This window comes from Struthio camelus, chromosome W, assembly GCF_040807025.1.
Source record: "Struthio camelus isolate bStrCam1 chromosome W, bStrCam1.hap1, whole genome shotgun sequence".
Lineage (NCBI taxonomy): Eukaryota > Metazoa > Chordata > Aves > Struthioniformes > Struthionidae > Struthio > Struthio camelus.
Window position 1 is genome coordinate 22,780,257 of NC_090981.1, and position 19,741 is coordinate 22,799,997.

The 19,741-nt window shown below is 38.6% G+C and overlaps 1 long non-coding RNA gene across 3 annotated transcripts in view; it reads right to left on the reverse strand.

Annotated features, from left to right (window-relative positions):
* Window positions 1-857: 857 nt before the first annotated feature.
* Window positions 858-19,741, reverse strand: part of LOC138064249 (uncharacterized) — a 64,008-nt gene continuing 45,124 nt past the window's right edge. For 2 of the 3 annotated variants that reach the window (XR_011137525.1, XR_011137524.1), the window contains 2 exons: window positions 5,791-5,889; window positions 858-4,312 (listed from right to left, as the gene is read on the reverse strand). This is a non-coding gene — a long non-coding RNA (uncharacterized lncRNA). The remainder of the gene's footprint in view (window positions 4,313-5,790; window positions 5,890-19,741) is intronic. The other variant, XR_011137526.1, reaches the window with a different exon arrangement.

A 19,741-nucleotide genomic window follows, 5' to 3' on the forward strand; every position in this document is an offset into this window, starting at 1 on the left:
TCCATGAGCTGCTTGGCAACAGGCAGGAACTGCTGGACACTGGCAACAGTTAACTTAATGATAGACTTAATGATAAGAAGTTTTCTCACCCCGTTGGGATATCCAGTCTTCCAGAAAGATTTCTTTCAGATCAGAATACCTTAGACCACCAGATCACTGAGATTTTTCATTCAGCAATGGCTCTCAACTCGCACATGTCCATATATTATAAATTGAATGGATGACATACTACTGGCAGCCCATTCCTGGTTCTCACTTTGGTGGCAGCTCCTTCTCGCCATGCACAGTGCTGGAGCATCTAATGGGCAGCGTGGTGAATGCAGGCTAGAAACTGGAGATCACCTGGCTGCCAGGTTTTCTGTGAGCTGAATGCACAAAAATGTATGCTTGTTGTTTATATGCCCTATTACTGTGAATGTGCATGCAACAGTGGTTAAGATGAATGCTCCTAATCTGCTTGCTTTTTCAGATCTACACTTAAAACACTCCCCACTAATACATATATTCTTTTTATCACTGATTTTGAAACCTGCAATAAGCTAACAAAATGGCATCCTACCTTGGATCATTTAAACAAAAAATAATAATTAAACAAAAAAATCAAACAAAAAATCATTTAAAAAATGCCTTAAAAGAATTCAGGTCTCATCATAACAATATTGTTGATACAACAACGATTTTACAAAACATTTTTCTTGTGACAAGCATGCCACGAATAAATGATTGTATCCATGTTCTGAAATCATATCAACGGTGTCCCTATTGTACAATTTTTGTTAGTAAAGTTGAACAGCTGTGAAATCTGTAAAGATGCTAAAAAAGTATTCAAAACAATAGATATCTAAATGGCTAAAATAAGATCTGCACTTGTAGTACCCATACATGACATGTGCAGACTAGATTTTAGAATGCTTTTAGAATGACCTATATTTTAAACAGATTTTTAATAGGTATCATTTGTCTTTGTTCCAGCTGGTACCTCCTCTTCCTTTTATTTCTATAACTTTCCCAATTCTATCTACTGCAAATTCCAGTTCTGTTGCTGGAACACCAACACCCTTACTCTTAGATGCCAACAGCTGAACCACGTGTGCTTAACTTCCAAAATCAGGACACCCCCCCTCCCCCCGTTACCTTTTTGTGATGGTCATATACTAACAACACTTTCCACAAAGCTCCTGGCTATGTATAATCCCTGTAACATTTGGAGGGCTTCGGGGGAGCTCCTGGCTGTGAACCGTTGCCTCCTTCTACCTGTATGGCCTGTTCTTGAAGAGCAACAAGTGCCCACACAACCCAGCAAGGGGACATGGCATCACACAAGCTCCAGCTACCACCAAGGCTTCTTCCGCCAGCTTCAGGAGACCTAGCAGCTATGAATGGCTCCATAATGTAAGTTTCAGATTCCTTTTCTTTTTTTTTTTTTTTTTTTTTTTCAGTTTACAGAATACGGATTTTTTTTCAACAAATCAGTAATTCAGATAATTCTTATACCTGCAGGGAGAATTTGCTACTTCTCAATGCATCATAAAAAAAGTACTCCTCTAATCATAAGTGAGCCATTTCTTTACTTCTAACTTCAAAATTTAAGGTGGGTTCCTATGGAAGTAGACGAAGTGGCATAAATCCAAGTTCTAGAACTTGTCCTGAAATCTGTCACATTCTGAGCATAACAGATTTGTAAGTAATTCTACTTTTCAGATCCCATTGGGAGCCACAATTTGCAGTTAAGAAATGCATTTTAATTTGAGAACACCCAAAAAAATCCTAATACAAAAAAATTACCAGTTTCTCTTCTAAGTTTTTTCTTCACTAGAATAGGTGAGATGTTGCCTGACAAAGTTAATTATTCCCCCTCCTCTATGAGAGCTGAGAAATTAATGGATGAAAGCAATGCTGTAAGCCAAATAAATTGGGATTTTAATAGGGCAATTATCTTCTACGAAAAAAAAAATCTTATCTTGGAGCTCTAGCATAACAAATTCTGACCGAGATACTGCATTCATTGTATATTGCATATAATACCCAAGCTCACTCATTTTGTGAGGTTCTCATCCCAACTATGGATGCAAATGAAAATTCCTCAGTAAAAGCGTGATGGCCTACAACGCTTCCTTCTCCTTTCTTCGCGTGCAGCACTGCATCACCGGGCTTAGCAGCTCTGTAGTCCATCCTTTCCTTCTTGGGATCCCTACAGCAGATTAACCATTATCCAGTTCCCATTTCCAATTTATCTCACTCTTGCTCCACTGATAATATAATGCCTAAGGTTCAATTACAGAGTTCTCCTCATGTTTCAGGCTCTCTTCTAAGGTTGTCCCCTCTACTGCAAGATAACAAACTCCTTGGTGAGCCATAATCAGCACAGTCTGCCTGCAGCATTGTGCTTCAATTCCTGGTAATTTCCAGCTTTTCAGCTGCAGCATCTATCTTCTTCAGATTGGATGTGGCGGAGTCTGCCCTGCTGCTGGGTTCAGCACCTTGTTCTTCCAGTTCCCCGGGCCACTCAGGTCCTGCCTAATAATTTCTCTCAGATTTCGCTTGCAGTAGAGGAAACATTTCCAAGGGAGAAGGAAAAAAATATGTAGAGATAGAAAAACAAACATTTTAAAATACAGCTAATGTCTGCTACTAAATAACAACGCTTTGTTTGAAGTGGAGCCTATGTCAATATCATTGGATCCCAAAAATAAACATTAAGCAGATGTATTGCAATATACAAGTGAAAAGCAACAAGACAGTTGGATTCTGGAAACAACTGTGAAGTTTACTCCTGAACACAGTCAGGCTCCAAATCCCACATCCAAAAAGTATATATTCAGAGACCCCAACAGGTGGCAAATGTACAACAAGACTTATAATCGCAGACCTGTAAATCAAAGAAATACAAAGGACTATAGAAAAACACAAAAGTAGGTAGCAATATGCCTTGAGAATTTGTATAAACGGGGTTTTATCAAAAGCAGGATTAGGACTATAGTTAATTAGTATTTTCCCTAACTGACTTAGGGCATTAAGTTCCTCCCAAATGAAACGTCTGAGGAACAACAAATGAAACACAAACAAAAAAACCCAAGCAATCTACAAAGATTAAAAACATAGACAGTGTATTACTACAGCCTGCAGTTTGATGAATCTAATGAGCGTGTACATAACATGTATTCTAATTAAAGCAGCCAGGCTACAGCAAAATGGTACAAGTTTTTCATTTCATTAGCTCATACTGGGGAAGAACGCTGTTGAGCCAGAAGTCCTCTGCTTGACTGCTCGAGCCTGTTGTTCCCATGTGGCCAAACTCCAGCAATGGCCGCGTTCACTGGCCCAGCAAGGAAAGCGCTGGCGCACTTTCAGCTTTGTAGTGTGTCCCACTTGTAGCAGCTCAACTAAGGAGACACAGGAACAAAAAGTTTCCTGCAGCTCAATTCTCCATCATGGGTTGAGCTGTCTAAAAAATTCCCAGCAAATAGTTTTCCCATCAGAGACTGCTGCTTCTGTGAAACTGAAACATTTTTCAGGAAAGCACTGGTTACATCAAAATGTGCAGCAGAAATCACTGGAATATTTAGCTTTTCACAATAACTTAGTCACTTCAAAGTGAAATGACGCCAGAACAGAACATTGCTACCTTTATCAGAGGTAAACATTTGACCTCAAAGAAATAGAACATTCTGATAGGGTCAAAACATATTTTTGGTGCATTTTATATCATGTGAGAAGTCTGAATTTTCAGCTCTCCTTTCCTAGGGGAGGAATAACTGAGTATATTTCTCTCCAGACAACAAAAATTATTCATTGAGTTTGCAATATGGAATAATAATAAAAAAAGGTCAATACAATGTAAGTTTGCTAAATGAAGGTGTACTTGTCATAGAGCAGGGAAGTAACAGGCTTTTTCTCCAAGCTCTGGTGAAATCACTCCTGCAGACTATGACATCTATTATGTGAAAGAGACCATATCTAGATAATACTATACCTGGTCAGGCTTGAAGATGTTCAGCAATTAAGCTTCATTGGATCAAGGGTGGCAGGAGAAATGAACGAGTTATCTTACTGAGAACAGGCAACTATTTTTAGGGTGGGGATTTATGGTACCTGAAGTTGTGCTAGTACTGGTCGGTGTTAAGTCCCACCACAGCTATCTAGCTGTATGAGGGCAAGCAAGGACGAGAGAGAGGAGAGCAAGCCAAGTTTCCTCCAGGCCAATAGAAAGTCAACTGAGGTTGGAGATAGGTCAGTATAGCAGCGCAGATCATCCGGTCTGTTGGTTCCTGAGGGAGAAAGGCACTCTGGGGACCAAATCATCTGTCCATTCCTACGGAAAGGAAAATCTATGCTGAGGAACGATGCCTGTACTGGAAACTCTGAGAAAGACTTCAGCTGACTTAGTGATCTTTCTGTTCTCACTCCTCAAGTCTGTGTCTGTCTCCTTCTCTGGGATGAGTTCAGGAAAAAGCAACACAGATCAGAACCCGCGACTAACTTTTCTCACGAGGGACTACTAGAAGGCAATGGCACACAAGCAGTTTTGAACGGGAGAGCTGCAGATACAGTATAAGAAAATAACAGCCAATTAATTAAACATAGGTTAATAAACTAAGAAAGAGGAAAGAAGTTTAGACAATATTAGACACAAGACAATACTGATGTTTTTAATTATGAAGAATGAATGGAAATGAATTCTCATTTTCATTCTCCTACTTCTCTGTGAATTAAAGTGAGACATGTGAGACATGGACTTTAACAGAAGAACCGGGGGAAGGAAGGTAGTGGATGGTATTATACACACATTATAATATGAAATACGTAAATAACATTGTGATTTCTCTTGAATCACTGTCTTCGAGCTTCATGTGGTGATAAATGGGCGATCAGATCAGAGGGAAGGAATCTGTCAGGGACTCTGAGAAGCAGAAAAGCAGGTGCAAGCTGAACAAGGGGCTGGAAAACAGAGACATGAAGTCAAGACAGAAGCTAATGTCAGGAGTCTTTGCCTGAGGAAGGGGTAGGCTTGCAAAGCTGCACCTGAAGGACAGAAAGCTGGACATAGTAAACAGGCAGCACTGATACCGGAAGAGGTAGTGATAACAAAACAAAATATTAATCTATTGTACTAAGCCTTTAGGGTAGTATGAATACATGTAACATGCATAAACATGAAACGTGTAAGACCCTTACAAGACCTGTTTGCAACCGGGCCACGGCACCTCCAGCGTGGAGCTTGGGAACAGCCCCAGCCTCTGGGTCTTGCAAGCCTGGGTCGCTCCCGAGGTCCGGGACAGCTTGGCGACGGCTCCCAGAGGAGGGTATTTTGGAGCCCGCAAGCCTGGCTGCAGCGGCAGGCGGCAGTTAGGGGACCGCAACGCCTGGCAGGAGGCAGTGCCCGCGGCGGGTGCGGCTTGGGCCGAGCGGCCACCACTGAGCCACCTCCAGTTCCCGCCACCCAAGGCTTTGGGGCCGAGGAGCATATTTCTGCTATCAAATTTATCTGCAGTTCTTAAGAGTTGTTGGTCATCATCTTTGTGTCCCTTTATACTTTCAGAAATCATTGCTGAGCAATTATGTTTGACATTTTTGTGCTGATATTATTTTTGGCAAATTCAAGAACTGGCAAAGGAATATATATAAAAATGCGTGAAAATACAGTCCATAAAGTCTCTATAAGCCAATTTCCAAAAATAAATTATTTGAAATATGCAGTAAGGAAAAAAAGAAAACTGAAAGCGTGGGGGAAAAAATGCAACACTATGAATGCAAAACATCAGATTTAATCATAATTCATCATGCACTTACCACACCTGCACTGTTCTTTTCTTACCATACAAGGTAATTAAGATTTCACTAGTCCAGCCCTTTTTGCATCTTTTCTGCTTCAACAGTGATGCAGAAGCCCTATGAAAACAACAAATAAAGATGCAGAGTTAGAAGGAAGCCCCTTCCACTCGAGTGACTAAAAGAACCTGAGCGAACCACATCACTTGCTTTGTTTTAGGAGTGCTCCTGTAGGTATTTTCTCCCCTGTTTTAGACGTGATAATAAATGAGCAGTCTCTTTACCAGAAACTGCATTAACTGATGTGAAAGAACTGCAAGTTCCCTTGTAAAAAGAAAACGAGCTAAGTTAATAGCCACCGGAGGTCTGGCCTTTGGTAAAGCGATCTGCAATGACTGTGCAGTGAAAGCGAAAGATGGACGTTCCTCAGCTGTGCTTTTATGTACGGTTCTGGATTTGTATTAACATGTTTTATATTAAGTTTTAGACATATGCATATATATACATACGCACATATACAACCTATGTATATATATGTATACATACATACTATATACATATACACACACACATATAATGTGCGTATTCATACACACAGACAGAAAACATATGGGACTTTTCTCTTTGCATGCTTGTTAGAAACCAGCAGCTAGCGCTTCACGTTTAGATTTACTGAAATTCCTTTCAACAGAAATGATCAGGGCCAGGCAAGACAGCGAGACCTTCGCTTCACATTTACTTCCCCCTCGCTCCTTGCTGCGGTGGAGTAAGCAGGAGGAAGTAATTACGAAATGTCAGCCATGCTCAGAAATCACGGCATACATGCTGGATTTTAGTCTGAACTACAGATATAATAAGAGCCAGTTAGCTTTCAAAGGTCATAGAGCTATATTTTCACCTGTCATCTCCCAGAAGTGTTCTACAGCATTTGTTGCTGAGAGCGCTGAGTATTTTCCTTTTTAGGGCAGTTACGGCATGAGAGTAGCTAATATCCATTTCCTCTTTGCACGTGTTTTATATCAGCGCTGCCACTACACAACATGATGAGGATTTCAATCGGACTTTATGTATCTCAATCTCTTAGCATCCATTTTAGGCTCTGCAAGTGGCAAATTAAATTTATGCATACTTTTACATATATATATGCATATAATCATATAAACATATATACACATGTGTGTGTGTGTGCATATGTGTGTGTGTGTATGGTTTTAAATACCTTCCCCCAACCCAAGAAAGTTAAGAAAAATGTTGTCTGCCAAAGTAATAACAGCTCACTATTTGTTTAATGCTTAATCCCTGGACTTCCTTTCCAGCGTACCCCTAGCATTAAACAGCACAAACATCACATTTGGAAATAGGTGTGGTGGAAACCCAGAAGATGATGACTTTATTAATAAACTGGTTTTAACCCGTACGTGTTTATGTCCCATCGGAAGAGAAAGGATTTGTACCAGAAAAGATTTAGGATTACTTCCTGCATCAAACATAATATATTTAGTAATCATTTGAGAGGCATCCAAGTTGTGTGTAATTGCATTATAAGGCCACTATACTGAATGAAATTTATTATCTCCTTAAATGAATTGATGAAGGTATTTTAAATTTATGTACTGGAAGCATTTGCTATGATAATGGTTAGTGACTTAATGTCTACATGGATGACAGATCCTTAGAATTCTTGGCCTCCCTGAATCTCAGTCTAACAACAGTAAAATTCAGATTAGAGGTGGTAAATCATCTTACTAAACAAAATATATAGATTATTTCAAAAAATTCCAAGTGCTTTTTGCTCTGCTTTGCTTAGGAACAACCTATTTTTATATCAGGTCAGTGAAAATAACATTTTTGTTGTCAACTGATGTACTTGCTTCTGCGTAACTCAGGTTTCCTCTCAATTATTACAACATACATTCTTTCTTACACATTTAGGATAGCAAACTTCTCCTGATATAGTAAATAGATAATAAATATAATAATACATAAATAATATATATGTAAAAACAAAATTCCATAGCATAAATACTACTAATTTTTCATGTTAACAGCTATGGTTTGTATAAATTATAGCTATATTATGTTATCTGACACTGATTATTAATTTAGAGGATATATTTTCAGCTAAACATATGTTTGTATTAAGTGAGCAACTCGTTGGTATTCAAGAAGTTTAAACATTACTTTACATGAGAAAGGCAACATGAAATTTTCTAGCATGCCAGAAGAGGCAATGCCTTCTTGCATGGCAGTAAAAAGATAGCGTTCAAGAATAAATTATCCTTTATATATGCATATATCATATTCTGGAACAGAATTTGACCTTTAATAATCTTTAGGAAAATGGAGCAAATCACAGTTAAAGCAAAGCATGTATTTACTGAGGACGACACGATCGGCGGCCGCCGTTAGCACCAGCAAGGAATGGAACAAAGTGCCCAGCTCCAAGTCACAGTACTTCTCCCCATTCTCCGCTAAGGTGTTTCTGCTCTTTGTTCAAACTATAACTTAAAGACGCTTGGAGAGTTTCCTGCCACAAAGGCAAAGGCACTATAACTATCAAGTTGAGGAAAAATTACAGTCTGACTACATATGTAAAAGCAGATGGTCTGTTCATGAGCTGAAACCATTAACAAGACAACCCATGCAGGAGCTGAGCCAGTGAAAGAAAAAACGGTAACAGTTCCTTTGCATCCATGAAAGCCACAGACAGACGCCTTTTTCCTCCATTCATGAGACTATGGAAAAAGCAAGAAAGGGAGTTGATCCGGAACTGAACAACTGAACACACTCTCTATCTTCACCTTCAGCTCTAGAGAATTTTTCAGAGCTTCTCAGCCTTACCCAAGCGCTCTCATACGGGAGAGAGAAGAAAAACACAGCAATGTGATCTACCAACAGGAATCAACCTTGTTGCCAAGTTAAAACTTCAACATGCATGGCAAAGCATAACAAAAGGCACTGGGTTTACATCTGGCTGAAATCACCTTAATGGGATAGCAAAATACTACTTTAATTTAATGTGCTAAAGGCTTCTTCAGTTAAGCACTTTGTCTAGACTAGATTTTCAAGGATAAGGTATGAGTTAACACTGCTAAACAGATAAACCATGTGCTTTCAAGTTTTAATAGCCTCTGAAACACATCTATTCTATGGAAAAGTCAGGATGTGAGGATTAAGGAAAGCATTGACTCACTCAGGACTGGAGAAGGCAAAGGAAAAGATCATCCCTTTCCCTTACAATCTTTATCTGAATGTAAAAGGAGATTTTGAACATTTTTTCAAGTTTTCTACATGTCAAGCAGCCTCACTGGGCTACTGCACACGCACACCATGGAGAGCACTACTTACGCGCTAAGTCCAGCACGCCAAGATACGTTGGACCTACTGCGCGTGAGCTATACACTGTGCACGTGTCCATATTTCCGCACTTCCTGACATTTTAGAAGCTCTCTGTTAAAATTCAAATCTCCTGTCCATACAGCATCTTTGCCCAGGAACATTTTGAGGCTGCCTGAACAACTCCATGGGGCACAAGGCTCCTTACCACTGTTAAGGAAACTTAGAAGCTTCCTCTGGTCTGTTAGGAGAGATGTGCTGGTGATAAACAAGGAGATTACAGTAACGTGTTAGGGTATTATTCTCTCTCTAATGTGTATTTTTGTCCCTTACATAGAATTTAATTCATGTGACCATTTAATTATTTTTCTTTACTTAGGCAATAATCTGATATGATTTTAGAAATTAATTAACAGGGAGCAAATTGTGATAACAAATGAACCTATATGCTGTGAGGTTGACTGCCTTTTAAGAGGTTTTATTTTTACCAAAACGGGAGCAAACAACTCACAAATTCCAATCAAGATTTATTTATATCTTTGATGGATATCTGTATATGTGTGTGTGTATATCTACAAACACACACACACACTTTGTGATATTTTGCAGATAAAACAAAAAAAACCTTCATTAGCTACATGAAATTAATTACTCAGTGAAAAAGCCTAAGGGAATATGTGTACTGGATGGAAATTTGTCATTTTCCAGCTATATTATTTTGATGACTCAGACTAACTGATGTTACAAAATAAGTTACTGCATTTATTAGTGTCTTGAGGCTCTGCAACTTTGTGCATAGATATATGTATAAATAGTTTGCAATGAGCAATTTATGAATATAGAACTAAAGTCTAGTCACAAACAGTCTACAGACCATTTCACCGTCTTGTTCACAATTTACTAATCTATAAGTAATATTCTTATGTATGTTTGGGCGCCACAGATTCCACATGAACTATCCTTGACAATATTCCCTTGACTCAGAAATACTCAAACACAAGACGGCTGATCACTTAATTCAAACTATTTCTTTATTATTTCATGACTTAGGCCCCAACAAACAACTCACAGTTCATGTAAAAAAAAATTACACTCTTAATCTCTGGCCATCCAATGCAGAGATGTGAACCAACGTAAATTCACTGCTAAAGATCAGACTTGTTTAAAATTTGCTACAGGTTTCCCTGGAGACTTAATGAGTCTTTTGATTGCATGTCTGTCCTTTTGTTGGCCTGCCTTAAACACAGGTTCAGGCTATTTGACAGCATGGCACTGGCCTTCTCCTACACCTTGCCACAGCCACAGCACCCAAGAGCTGGCACAGCCCGGTGGCATCGGCAGCCTCAGAGCCAGGCTGGACGTCGCACACACAACATGTTTGCTTCTCTTATTCTTTCCCTCATGAGCCAAACTTAATCGGTAGAGGTCAGTACCTCTGGGCTTGCTTTGATTTTTGATGGAAAGTCTAAGTCTATCGCACTCATGCAGGCAGCATTCAGAGATGTGTTTAAAAGGTCTGCTATCCATAAAATTGTATTTATTGATATTAATGATATCTACAATCTTTACATTTCTCTATGGATTGAAAGCCACATCTACTTTTTGGTCACTGTGCTTAGGAGTAATAGAATAACTTAGTTTATTTTTATGCTTATCATCCTGCCTGATTTCTTTAAAGAATAACATTCTCCCTAGAAACAGAAGTGTTCCAAGTACTCCAAGATTCACTGAAAATGCACATCAGTAGGCCAGGACCCTTCCTAACCAACTCTTTATCAGTATCCTTGTGCAAGCTATTCAATCGAACTGAAATTAAAAAAAATAAAATTGTTCATGTACATCCAAATTACATTCCGTTAATGACTTTTAAGTTACCACCGGGCGGGGCTGGAAGTACCTCACCGATACGTTATGATCCCTCTGTCAAATACAGAAGAAACATTCATTGAACACTTTGGCCCTTTCTGCCAAGCACTTTAAGAGCACAGAACTGGTTGTGCTCTCTGAGGTCATCAAATACAATCCCGTTATTAAGGCAACTACATCACATATTCCAACTCATACTTCTATAAAAGTACATTTTGCCGATTCCTTGCAGATAGTGATCACATCCAGAAATAGCTAAGCCTTACACTATTAGCAGCATTTGTTCCCCAGTTTGTCTCTAACAATTAAACTAAAATAACGTCTTTCAAAAATATTTAAATTTCTAATAAGATGAGGTTTATTTCTATTTTTAAATTCACTATAGGAGGCCTAGATCAGAGCTGTCATTTACAAACTTTCTCCAAGGGATATTTGAGTCAAACCAAATTCTGGTTTAGACAGTCTGTAGTGTTTCTTTACAGTCTGAAAGGCTGTTATGCTACATACTGCTGGCCCTCTAAATCCTTCATTCATGAACAGTACATATTTGTTAATAGTTAACATGCTTGCTTTATCCCTACAGTGTCTTGCTTCATGCCCTGTACCTGTAACAGTTCTTCCTCAGTTACCCAGAGCATTTGTATTTACCAGAGAATGTGTTCACTGTTCCTGCTCTTTCTTTTGACCTTCTCCATTTCTCCTCCTTTTCTTTTCTTCCTTTCTTGGCCTCTGGTCCGTTCCTACCTCAAGGGCCATTTCGTTTCTCTTTACCAGCTTTCTTTATCAGTCTTCTCTCCCTCCTCCTTTTTCCCTACAGCCGCCTCATTTGCTGTTCCTCCTAGTTCCTCTTGCACTAGATGTTTCGCTTCCTTCTCATGTTGGAGGCTTCCCTCCTCATCCTTTTTCATGGCACACGTCCATGACTCTGGAGTTTCCTGAGCACCTTCCTCTTTCTTGCCCTCATCACATCTTCAAGGCTGCATCGGAAGGTAGTCACACTACCGACTACATCTTCATTCCTCAACTCAGCTTCTCCACTTCATCAACAAAAATTTCATGTGTAAGGAAATTTGGTTGGGTTCACCTTTGAAAACATAACATTTATGTCCTTAGCTATCTCTGTTGCCAACCCTCCTCCCAGGGTCATCTATAGTACTGACAACATAGAAATCAGGGTTTGGGGGGGAGGGGAGGGGTATTTGCTTCTCTTTAATAGGGTTATAAAAAGATGACTCTTCCCCAAAACTACTTACATCTCCATCAAGAAATAATTCCAATAAAAATTAAAAAAAAATTCTTATAACTTTAATTGCTCCAAAATAACATATTTTTCCTGCATGAAGCAAATAAAAATCACATCAATCCTTTTATTCATCTGATTACTTAAAATATATGGGCCTTACAGTCCTTTAAAAATAGAGCTGCCTTTTCCTTTTCCTCAAGACTTTAGAGGATCTATATTATTATTCATTATATTTGTATGCTGAACACTGTTTCATACTAATTAATCTGCTCAACTTCACTCTTACGTAATTGTACCCTGAAAGAATATAAATATTAAAACATTAATAAATATTGTGTAGCTGCTGTTATTCAAAGAATTTCACATCTATCTTTCCTCATTTTTTGTATGGAAGTAGGCAGGGGATGAGGGTTTAGCCTGTAAGTCTTTTATATTTCTGGTAACGTGAAATGACAGAGTCTTTCATAATCCTGCCAAAATGTAAATTCTTTAGTCTATTAAAGACTAAAAGTTTCATCTGTATAAAAATGACAAAATATATCACACTAAAATTGACAGAACAGCTATAATGTAAAGGAGATGTGGCTTAATTAGAGCTCTCTCCCCAGACAGACCAAGCTTGCCAATGTAATTTTAATTATTTCTGTCTATTAAATCTACAATCACCTATTACCACTGCTATATATCACATCAGAAGAGTACTCCCTTCAGGAAGGCATTGCCATTTTTAACAAGAAAATATTTCACCGAGCTGTCCCTTATCATCAAAACTGCTGTCAATGAGTTAGACCCCAACACTGCTCCTCTGCCCAACTCTGCATCCAATAGTAAATCAGGAATGGTTAGCATGAGGCATATGGAAATACTCACTTCCTAACTGCTAGAAATAACGGGCCAGACTCTCTGCAATCCAGTGCAGGCAGTGGCGCTGTCTTTCTTTAAACCAGTGGAGCGTCTTTTTTTCTGACTCGTTGTCTCTTTGCTCAACCGTATTGCTGAGGTTCACCAAACCAGAAGGAAGGAAGAAAGGAATCTAGAGACCAGCAATATTGTTTTAGGTGACCTGTGGAGTTTCCTTCCAGGGATGTTTTTCTAGGATGCTGTAATTAAAAATCAATGTGAGCAAAAGGTGGGAGGGCAGGAGAAGATGGTCAGCTTTACCACCTCACTCATTTCCTTTTTCATTAATCTAACGCAGACATTTTAAAATCATTGTTTGCTGCTTTTATACTTTAAAGTACAAAACTTTATACGTATATTAAGTGACATATACAACCAATGCTAATGAATTCTAGCAGAGTTAGGATAGTCACATTCGTTTCACATGAATATGGCTCATGCAGGATTGAAATAATTTATTTTAGCAAACTGAAGCAGCAACCATCATCGCCTGTGTTTGGTAAGTGCCCAGCTAGCTTTGGGTCCTATAAGCAAACGATGCTTAAGTGTTATTTTAGACTTCTATTTGCGCAACCATCTAGATACCCTCACCTTCTTTTTTTTTTTTTTAATTGCACCGGATTTGTCAAAAATGAGGAAGAAATACATAAAAAAAACTAGCAACTGCTTATTGGTTAGCTAATTCTGGTGACCTATAACAGTCTCCATCATCCTGTATAATTTTCAAACAGGCACTGTCTCTGATGCTTATGAAGAACCTCAGCAATCATTTGAAAATTTTTTCCATTATGCCTGCTGGTACACCAATAGCACTTGTCAACCAATCAACTGATACTGTCAGCTGAATTTTCATGTTTCTGTCTGAGTGCAGTCTCTTTTACTTCAACAGTAATTTCTTTGTGACAGGATCAGCTTTCTATTCCAGATTTGGAGCTACTAAGGTCTAAGACTGCTGGTTTCTAAGTAGCAGAGCAAATAACACTGTAATAATACTTATACTTTGCATGGTTAGCCACTTCTCAGAGACTGTAAGTCCTATTATAAACGAATGTTCCAAATAGAGAGGAGTATAAATTACAGAACAATAATTTGGGCAGTACTGTGAGCTGAGATCTTTGCAAGTAGGAGAAAATAATTACCACTATAAGTCACATAAAGTTTCCAGAATAACTGTGTAAAAATACCATGGAACTTTTCAATCATTACTGCTAATGAAATATTTGCGAGGAAAGTAGAGATAGTGATGACAAAAAGAAAGGAGGGAAGAGGCACTATCCTGGAGTTTCCCACTTGATGAGAACATTTACTCAGCAAGGGAGATAACACAAGAATGAAGAACTGAAGGAGAACGTGGGGAGGAGAAACGTTAAAAATGTAGTATTTATGGTGCCGTGGGATCGCCTACTACTGGATTTACAAATGTACTGCTTGTTGTATAACTTGGGGGATTTTTCATAAAAAACAGCACAGACATTTAAAGCCTTTAAAGCCCAGAGGTTGATCATAATACTCTTACCGAAATACTGGAACTTGCAGCTACCTTCAGCTCCGTTATTGTCCTGCCTGTCTGCATCCATGCCGGAGATCCCAGACTGAGAGATATTCATCATTTAATAAAAGCCGAAGACACAATTTTAAGCTTTTGTAGGTAGAAAAGGTATAGTCTTGGAGTGCACACTGACATTAAAGCTTGCATAATAAGCAATCAGTATTTTTCTGGAGGGGGAATTGAATAAAAAGTTTAGGAATGTTCCAAAGTAAATAAAAATAGACCAGTGGTCCTTTTGCTAATATGGCTTTTGTAGCAATACTTCTACCACACAAACATATATTTCATTTGTATTTTGACCAACTAAATTACTTGTTAACACATCAGACAACACAAACAGGAAATCGAAATCAAAATCCAGCATCAAACAACATCAGAAAAAAAGTAACCAGGAAAGGACATGGCCTGATACGGAAAGAATTAGATTACTGAGTGAATAATAACTAAGAGTTCCAGTATGCAACATTAACAGGTAAAACAGATTCTTCGGAGACTATCAAAATTTAGCATTAATAGTGGAAAAATTACTAGAAGCTCTCAATAAACAGATTTAAACCATCAGTCCTGAATATTTGTCACTGCCTGAAAGAAAAAGTACAACATACATGTTACACTTTGGCTTCCAGCATTCACAATCTTTAAGTCTTTTTCCCTCAGTCCATTTTACCATGGAACGCATTTTAGTCACACTACAAGGTAGCTGGAATAGTCTTGACAGCAAACCATACCTAAGATGCTGGAGGCCTTTTTCATTTGTTTCCCAGATAACCCAATAAGTTCCTGATGGAACCCGAATCAGGATAGTGACCTAACCACAGCGCTACAAGGTTATTCTGTTTTAGATAGGAGCTCTCAATCTTCCTATTGATACTGATCCGTTTTGTGAGACCAAAACATGTACTGAAACTAAAATATAAGGTAAGCATCCTATTCAGCTTGCTGATCATTTTCAAACTCTAACCCTCAGAGTCAACCAGTATTTCACAGTCAAAGGAAAACTGAATAGCTTCAATAATAGAAACAGGGAGTTTTTCCTTAGACCACCCATAAAGCTCCGTATGCAGAAGTAGTCTGAGACCGAAAAGAGCTGGCGTGCCCTCAAACTGAGGAGGAAATTGGATCCAGGTCTCCTTCATCTTGAGTGAGTGTTTAATTCAATGGTTAAAAGTGTTACCTCTTCCAGAATTTTGCAATTTCAGCTTCTATCCACGTTTTCAACCAGTTTTAAAAATCCAGTGTCTACTCCAACAGACAGAAAAATTTTGGAAACGTTACTACTTTTTGATAAATTCACACAGTTACATCAGAAACTGGAAATTGGCTATTTATAACACAGTAAATGCATCCATTCTGATAAGTCTTCATGTCAATACTTCATAAATGCCACAGCGAAACCGTGTCCTTCTGCAGTCAGTAACAGGAAGAAAATGGATTTCTTTAGAGGCATGAATGCTTTGAAGATACTTTTAAGAAAGCAACTCAGAAATAAAAACAGCTGGTAAAAAAAGGATGTTGACAGGAATAACAAAAATCCCAAAACTCCAAATCTGTGTTTAAATGTTACAAATGTTTTAAACAAACAGTACCAGTTAGCATACACCATTTAAAAAGAAGGCTGAGTAACCCAAACAGTTAACTTCTTAAGAGGCTTACAAAGATTTCCTTATTTCCCGTATCTTCCTAAAAAGTCTACTAATATAATTCGCATGCTTTCTGAATACTCAGCTCCCAGCGGTACTTGGCGCTTCTCATGTAGCAGAATGTTTTAGCACAAAAGACAAACAGGGAGAGGATAGATATGCGTAAAGCATCAAATAATAACCATCATCTTATTACGTTTGCTTAGTAACATTCCCTTCAGGTCCATGTGGAAAATCCATGCGGAAAGAAAGAAAAAAAAAAAAGTAGATTCTTGAAAATACCAATCTATGCTACTTTAGCCACTTTTTACTTTTATTATTCTGTAACGTGAAACCTGTTAGGAGTAGAGAAGGACTATTTAATCACGCACATTATAGTATTCGTATTAAATTTAATGGTATTTTAAAACCTACAGTCATTTCAAGGCAAACTAAGTGTGCGAGCTGGGCTTCTTACAGCAAACTTCTTCGCTGGGTGGGGACAGAAAGAGCATCTAAGATTCCAGACCTGAGAAGTATATAAGAAGCCCAGGAAGGAAGCCTGGGTGTTCTGAAATGCCAAGCAATATTTGCTCTTCAAAGCTTCTAACTGCAAAATCTGAACTTCTGTGAAGGCTAAATCTGTAAAGGAATTTAGATGTATAAATTTGCAGGTAGAGATCTATATATGTTTCTGAAAGCAGGGACATCTAAAGCTCCGTGGAACAATGCTGCTTTCGGAAATCTCTGCTCCGGACACCTCTGTGCTCTTAAAAACCTTCAGCTCTTACCCAGGAAGAACAAGCACTAGCAGAGAATGATGAAATCTAGAGGGGGTGCGAAAAACCAAACCAAACCACACCACACCACAGAACTTAAAATAGAGGAAGTACAACAGCAAAGCCATTGAACTTGGTGCCTAACAACTGCTCATGGTGTCACAGCTAGCACTTGCACTCATAAAGCTTTACTCCCGCTCCTGCACAAAATTGTACCTCACAGACACGGGGCTTACTGTTACCTGCAGATAGCACACGTTAGTGGCTGAGATACAGCAGTCAGTCCTCACGCTGGGTAACAAAACTCAAATAACCTCGATACCGTTTTATGCTATTAATAAATATTGATTCTTGGGTTGTCCCCTGCCATGCTTAGCAAGTGCATATATTTTATGTGCAGCAGGACCATTCTTTGCAGCATAGCTTTTTTCTTTTCCAGAAACTCCTACTGTCAAGGATCTTGTTTTCCCAGGTTATCTCTGGTCAGCATCAGGATAAGCTTTGTGATCCAGGAGAGCTAACCTAGTGGTCTTCAGGGCCAGGTAGGAGGCGTGATGAGAGTAGCTTGCCTGCCCTGTCCTGCACAGCGGCACCACTCAGAAACCCAGGGGAGCTACCGGCAGCAAGAGATAGTTTTATTTAGCTGTCCTCTTCATTTACGTATGAAGTTGCTAACCCAGCTTTAGTGTGTGCAAAGCTTTACATCTCTTTTGTCAGTGTCCTTCACTTCCCTGTCTTCTCTTACAATGCCATACATTACTTACAGGTAATTACAGGACACGGGCTACAGCGGCTTGGAGATTGTGATTCAATGTCAGGTGGGACTACGAGGGGATCTCTAGCACACAAAAAAACCTCCTGGGACTAAACAATGAACTTTTTTACTGGGGTAGCTACATTGCAAACCATTGGTCTTCAGAGATACAGGAAGATCAAGAGTCTAATTATATTATTAGCCTGGTACATTTTCTAAGCCTGCCCGTATACATCCAGAGGTGGCTTTACACAGAAATAAGGCAAAGAAGAAAAAGGAGGCACAATCATTAAAACCAGAACCCTCTGCTATATCAGCTCACATAAAAAGGCCACTACAGCATCTTTCTCAGTCCAGGACTCAGTGAAATTATATCATTTGCAGCTGCCTATTCCGCTTCAGTTTAGTTAAATAAATTTAATTATTTAGTTGAATTAATAGCATGCTCCTCCAGTTTAATTCAGATTTCCTTATTACACTCACAGTTTGTCAGACGTGGTCAAGACTGTTTCATGAACGTTGAATATGAATTGTACAGAAACACTCTCCACTTTAAACATAATGGCCAGTAGGGAAACAGGCCCAGAAAAAAGAAGACAGCTTGAATCAGCATAAGCTGCTGCTTCCAATAAAAATTCATGAGCTCATCTAATACGGAGAATTAACAAAACCACATATTCTGGGTAACTCACTTCTAAACCTGAACGTGGACTACTACTAGGGCACTTTTTACAAAATAAATCCATGAGTAACTTTGTAGTGACACTTTATAGCTATGAAAAAATAACTAATGCTGTAAACGTGGTATTTATATGATCATAAGCAACAGAAACCAGAAAAAAAACCCAACAGCTCTGAGCCCAACATTCACCTGATTTTCTGCTTAGCAAGTATTATACAATTACCCTTTAATATACAACACAAAAAGGTACATTAAATTCTCTGTTACCGTTCAAAATTCTTCTAAAAGCAACTGCAATAGTGTTCATTTGCGAACATAACGTTGTCACAGAAACACTGAAAATGTTAATTTTGATTTCTTTGTGTGTGTGTTTTGAAACTGTGGAAAGCGTGCTACTTAGCTACTCACTTTTCCCAAACAGGTACTTGGCTCTGATGAATGGCTGATTTCTAAAATCAGATTTTTCCTAGAAAGGCACAATTACACAGGCAATGATCACATTAATATCCGTATACACTGTATCGTCAGGGAGATGGCATAAAGTAAATTGTTTGAAAGTGATATGATGGGCTTATATAGGTAAAACAGTGGTTCCATCTTCCCATATACTTACATTAAAAATTAATAGCAGTTCTACCTTCACTATAAGCACCAGTTACTGGCCTTTCCTAAGGAACAAACAATGCATTAAATTCAATCTCCTGATTTCAATTGCAATGAGTGTTAGAAATTCAAACTGCCTTTGTTTTCCAAGTCTGTTTTGTCCAGAATACTCTTTAGCCTTTCCTAATTGTCAGAGGTAATTGCAGATATCGATATGCACTCACAATTGAATTTTTTAAGTCACTCTCTCATCACCTGTATAATTTAAAGCTGAGTGTTTTCCAAGAGAGAACACAGCATATTTGCAGATCATGTTGTTTCCAACAACAAAAAGCATTTGACCACTGGTATACCACATACTAGTGCCAGTAATTAAATAAGCACAGCCATTAAAACTGCATGTATAATGATGACAGCAGGCTGACAGCAGCTACTAATAATTTAGCACATACTGCCTGCCATTAGATGACCAGAGCAAGGAAATAGGTTCCACCAAACCTGGTAAATGAATGCAAAAAATCAGCAAAAATTAACAAGCATTGAGAAATTTCTAATAAATCCCTGCAGGCCACAGCCTGCAATCGCTGCACGTCAAATCACTGCAAGAGGAATAGAGAAAACATAAGCAAGCCAAAGGTATC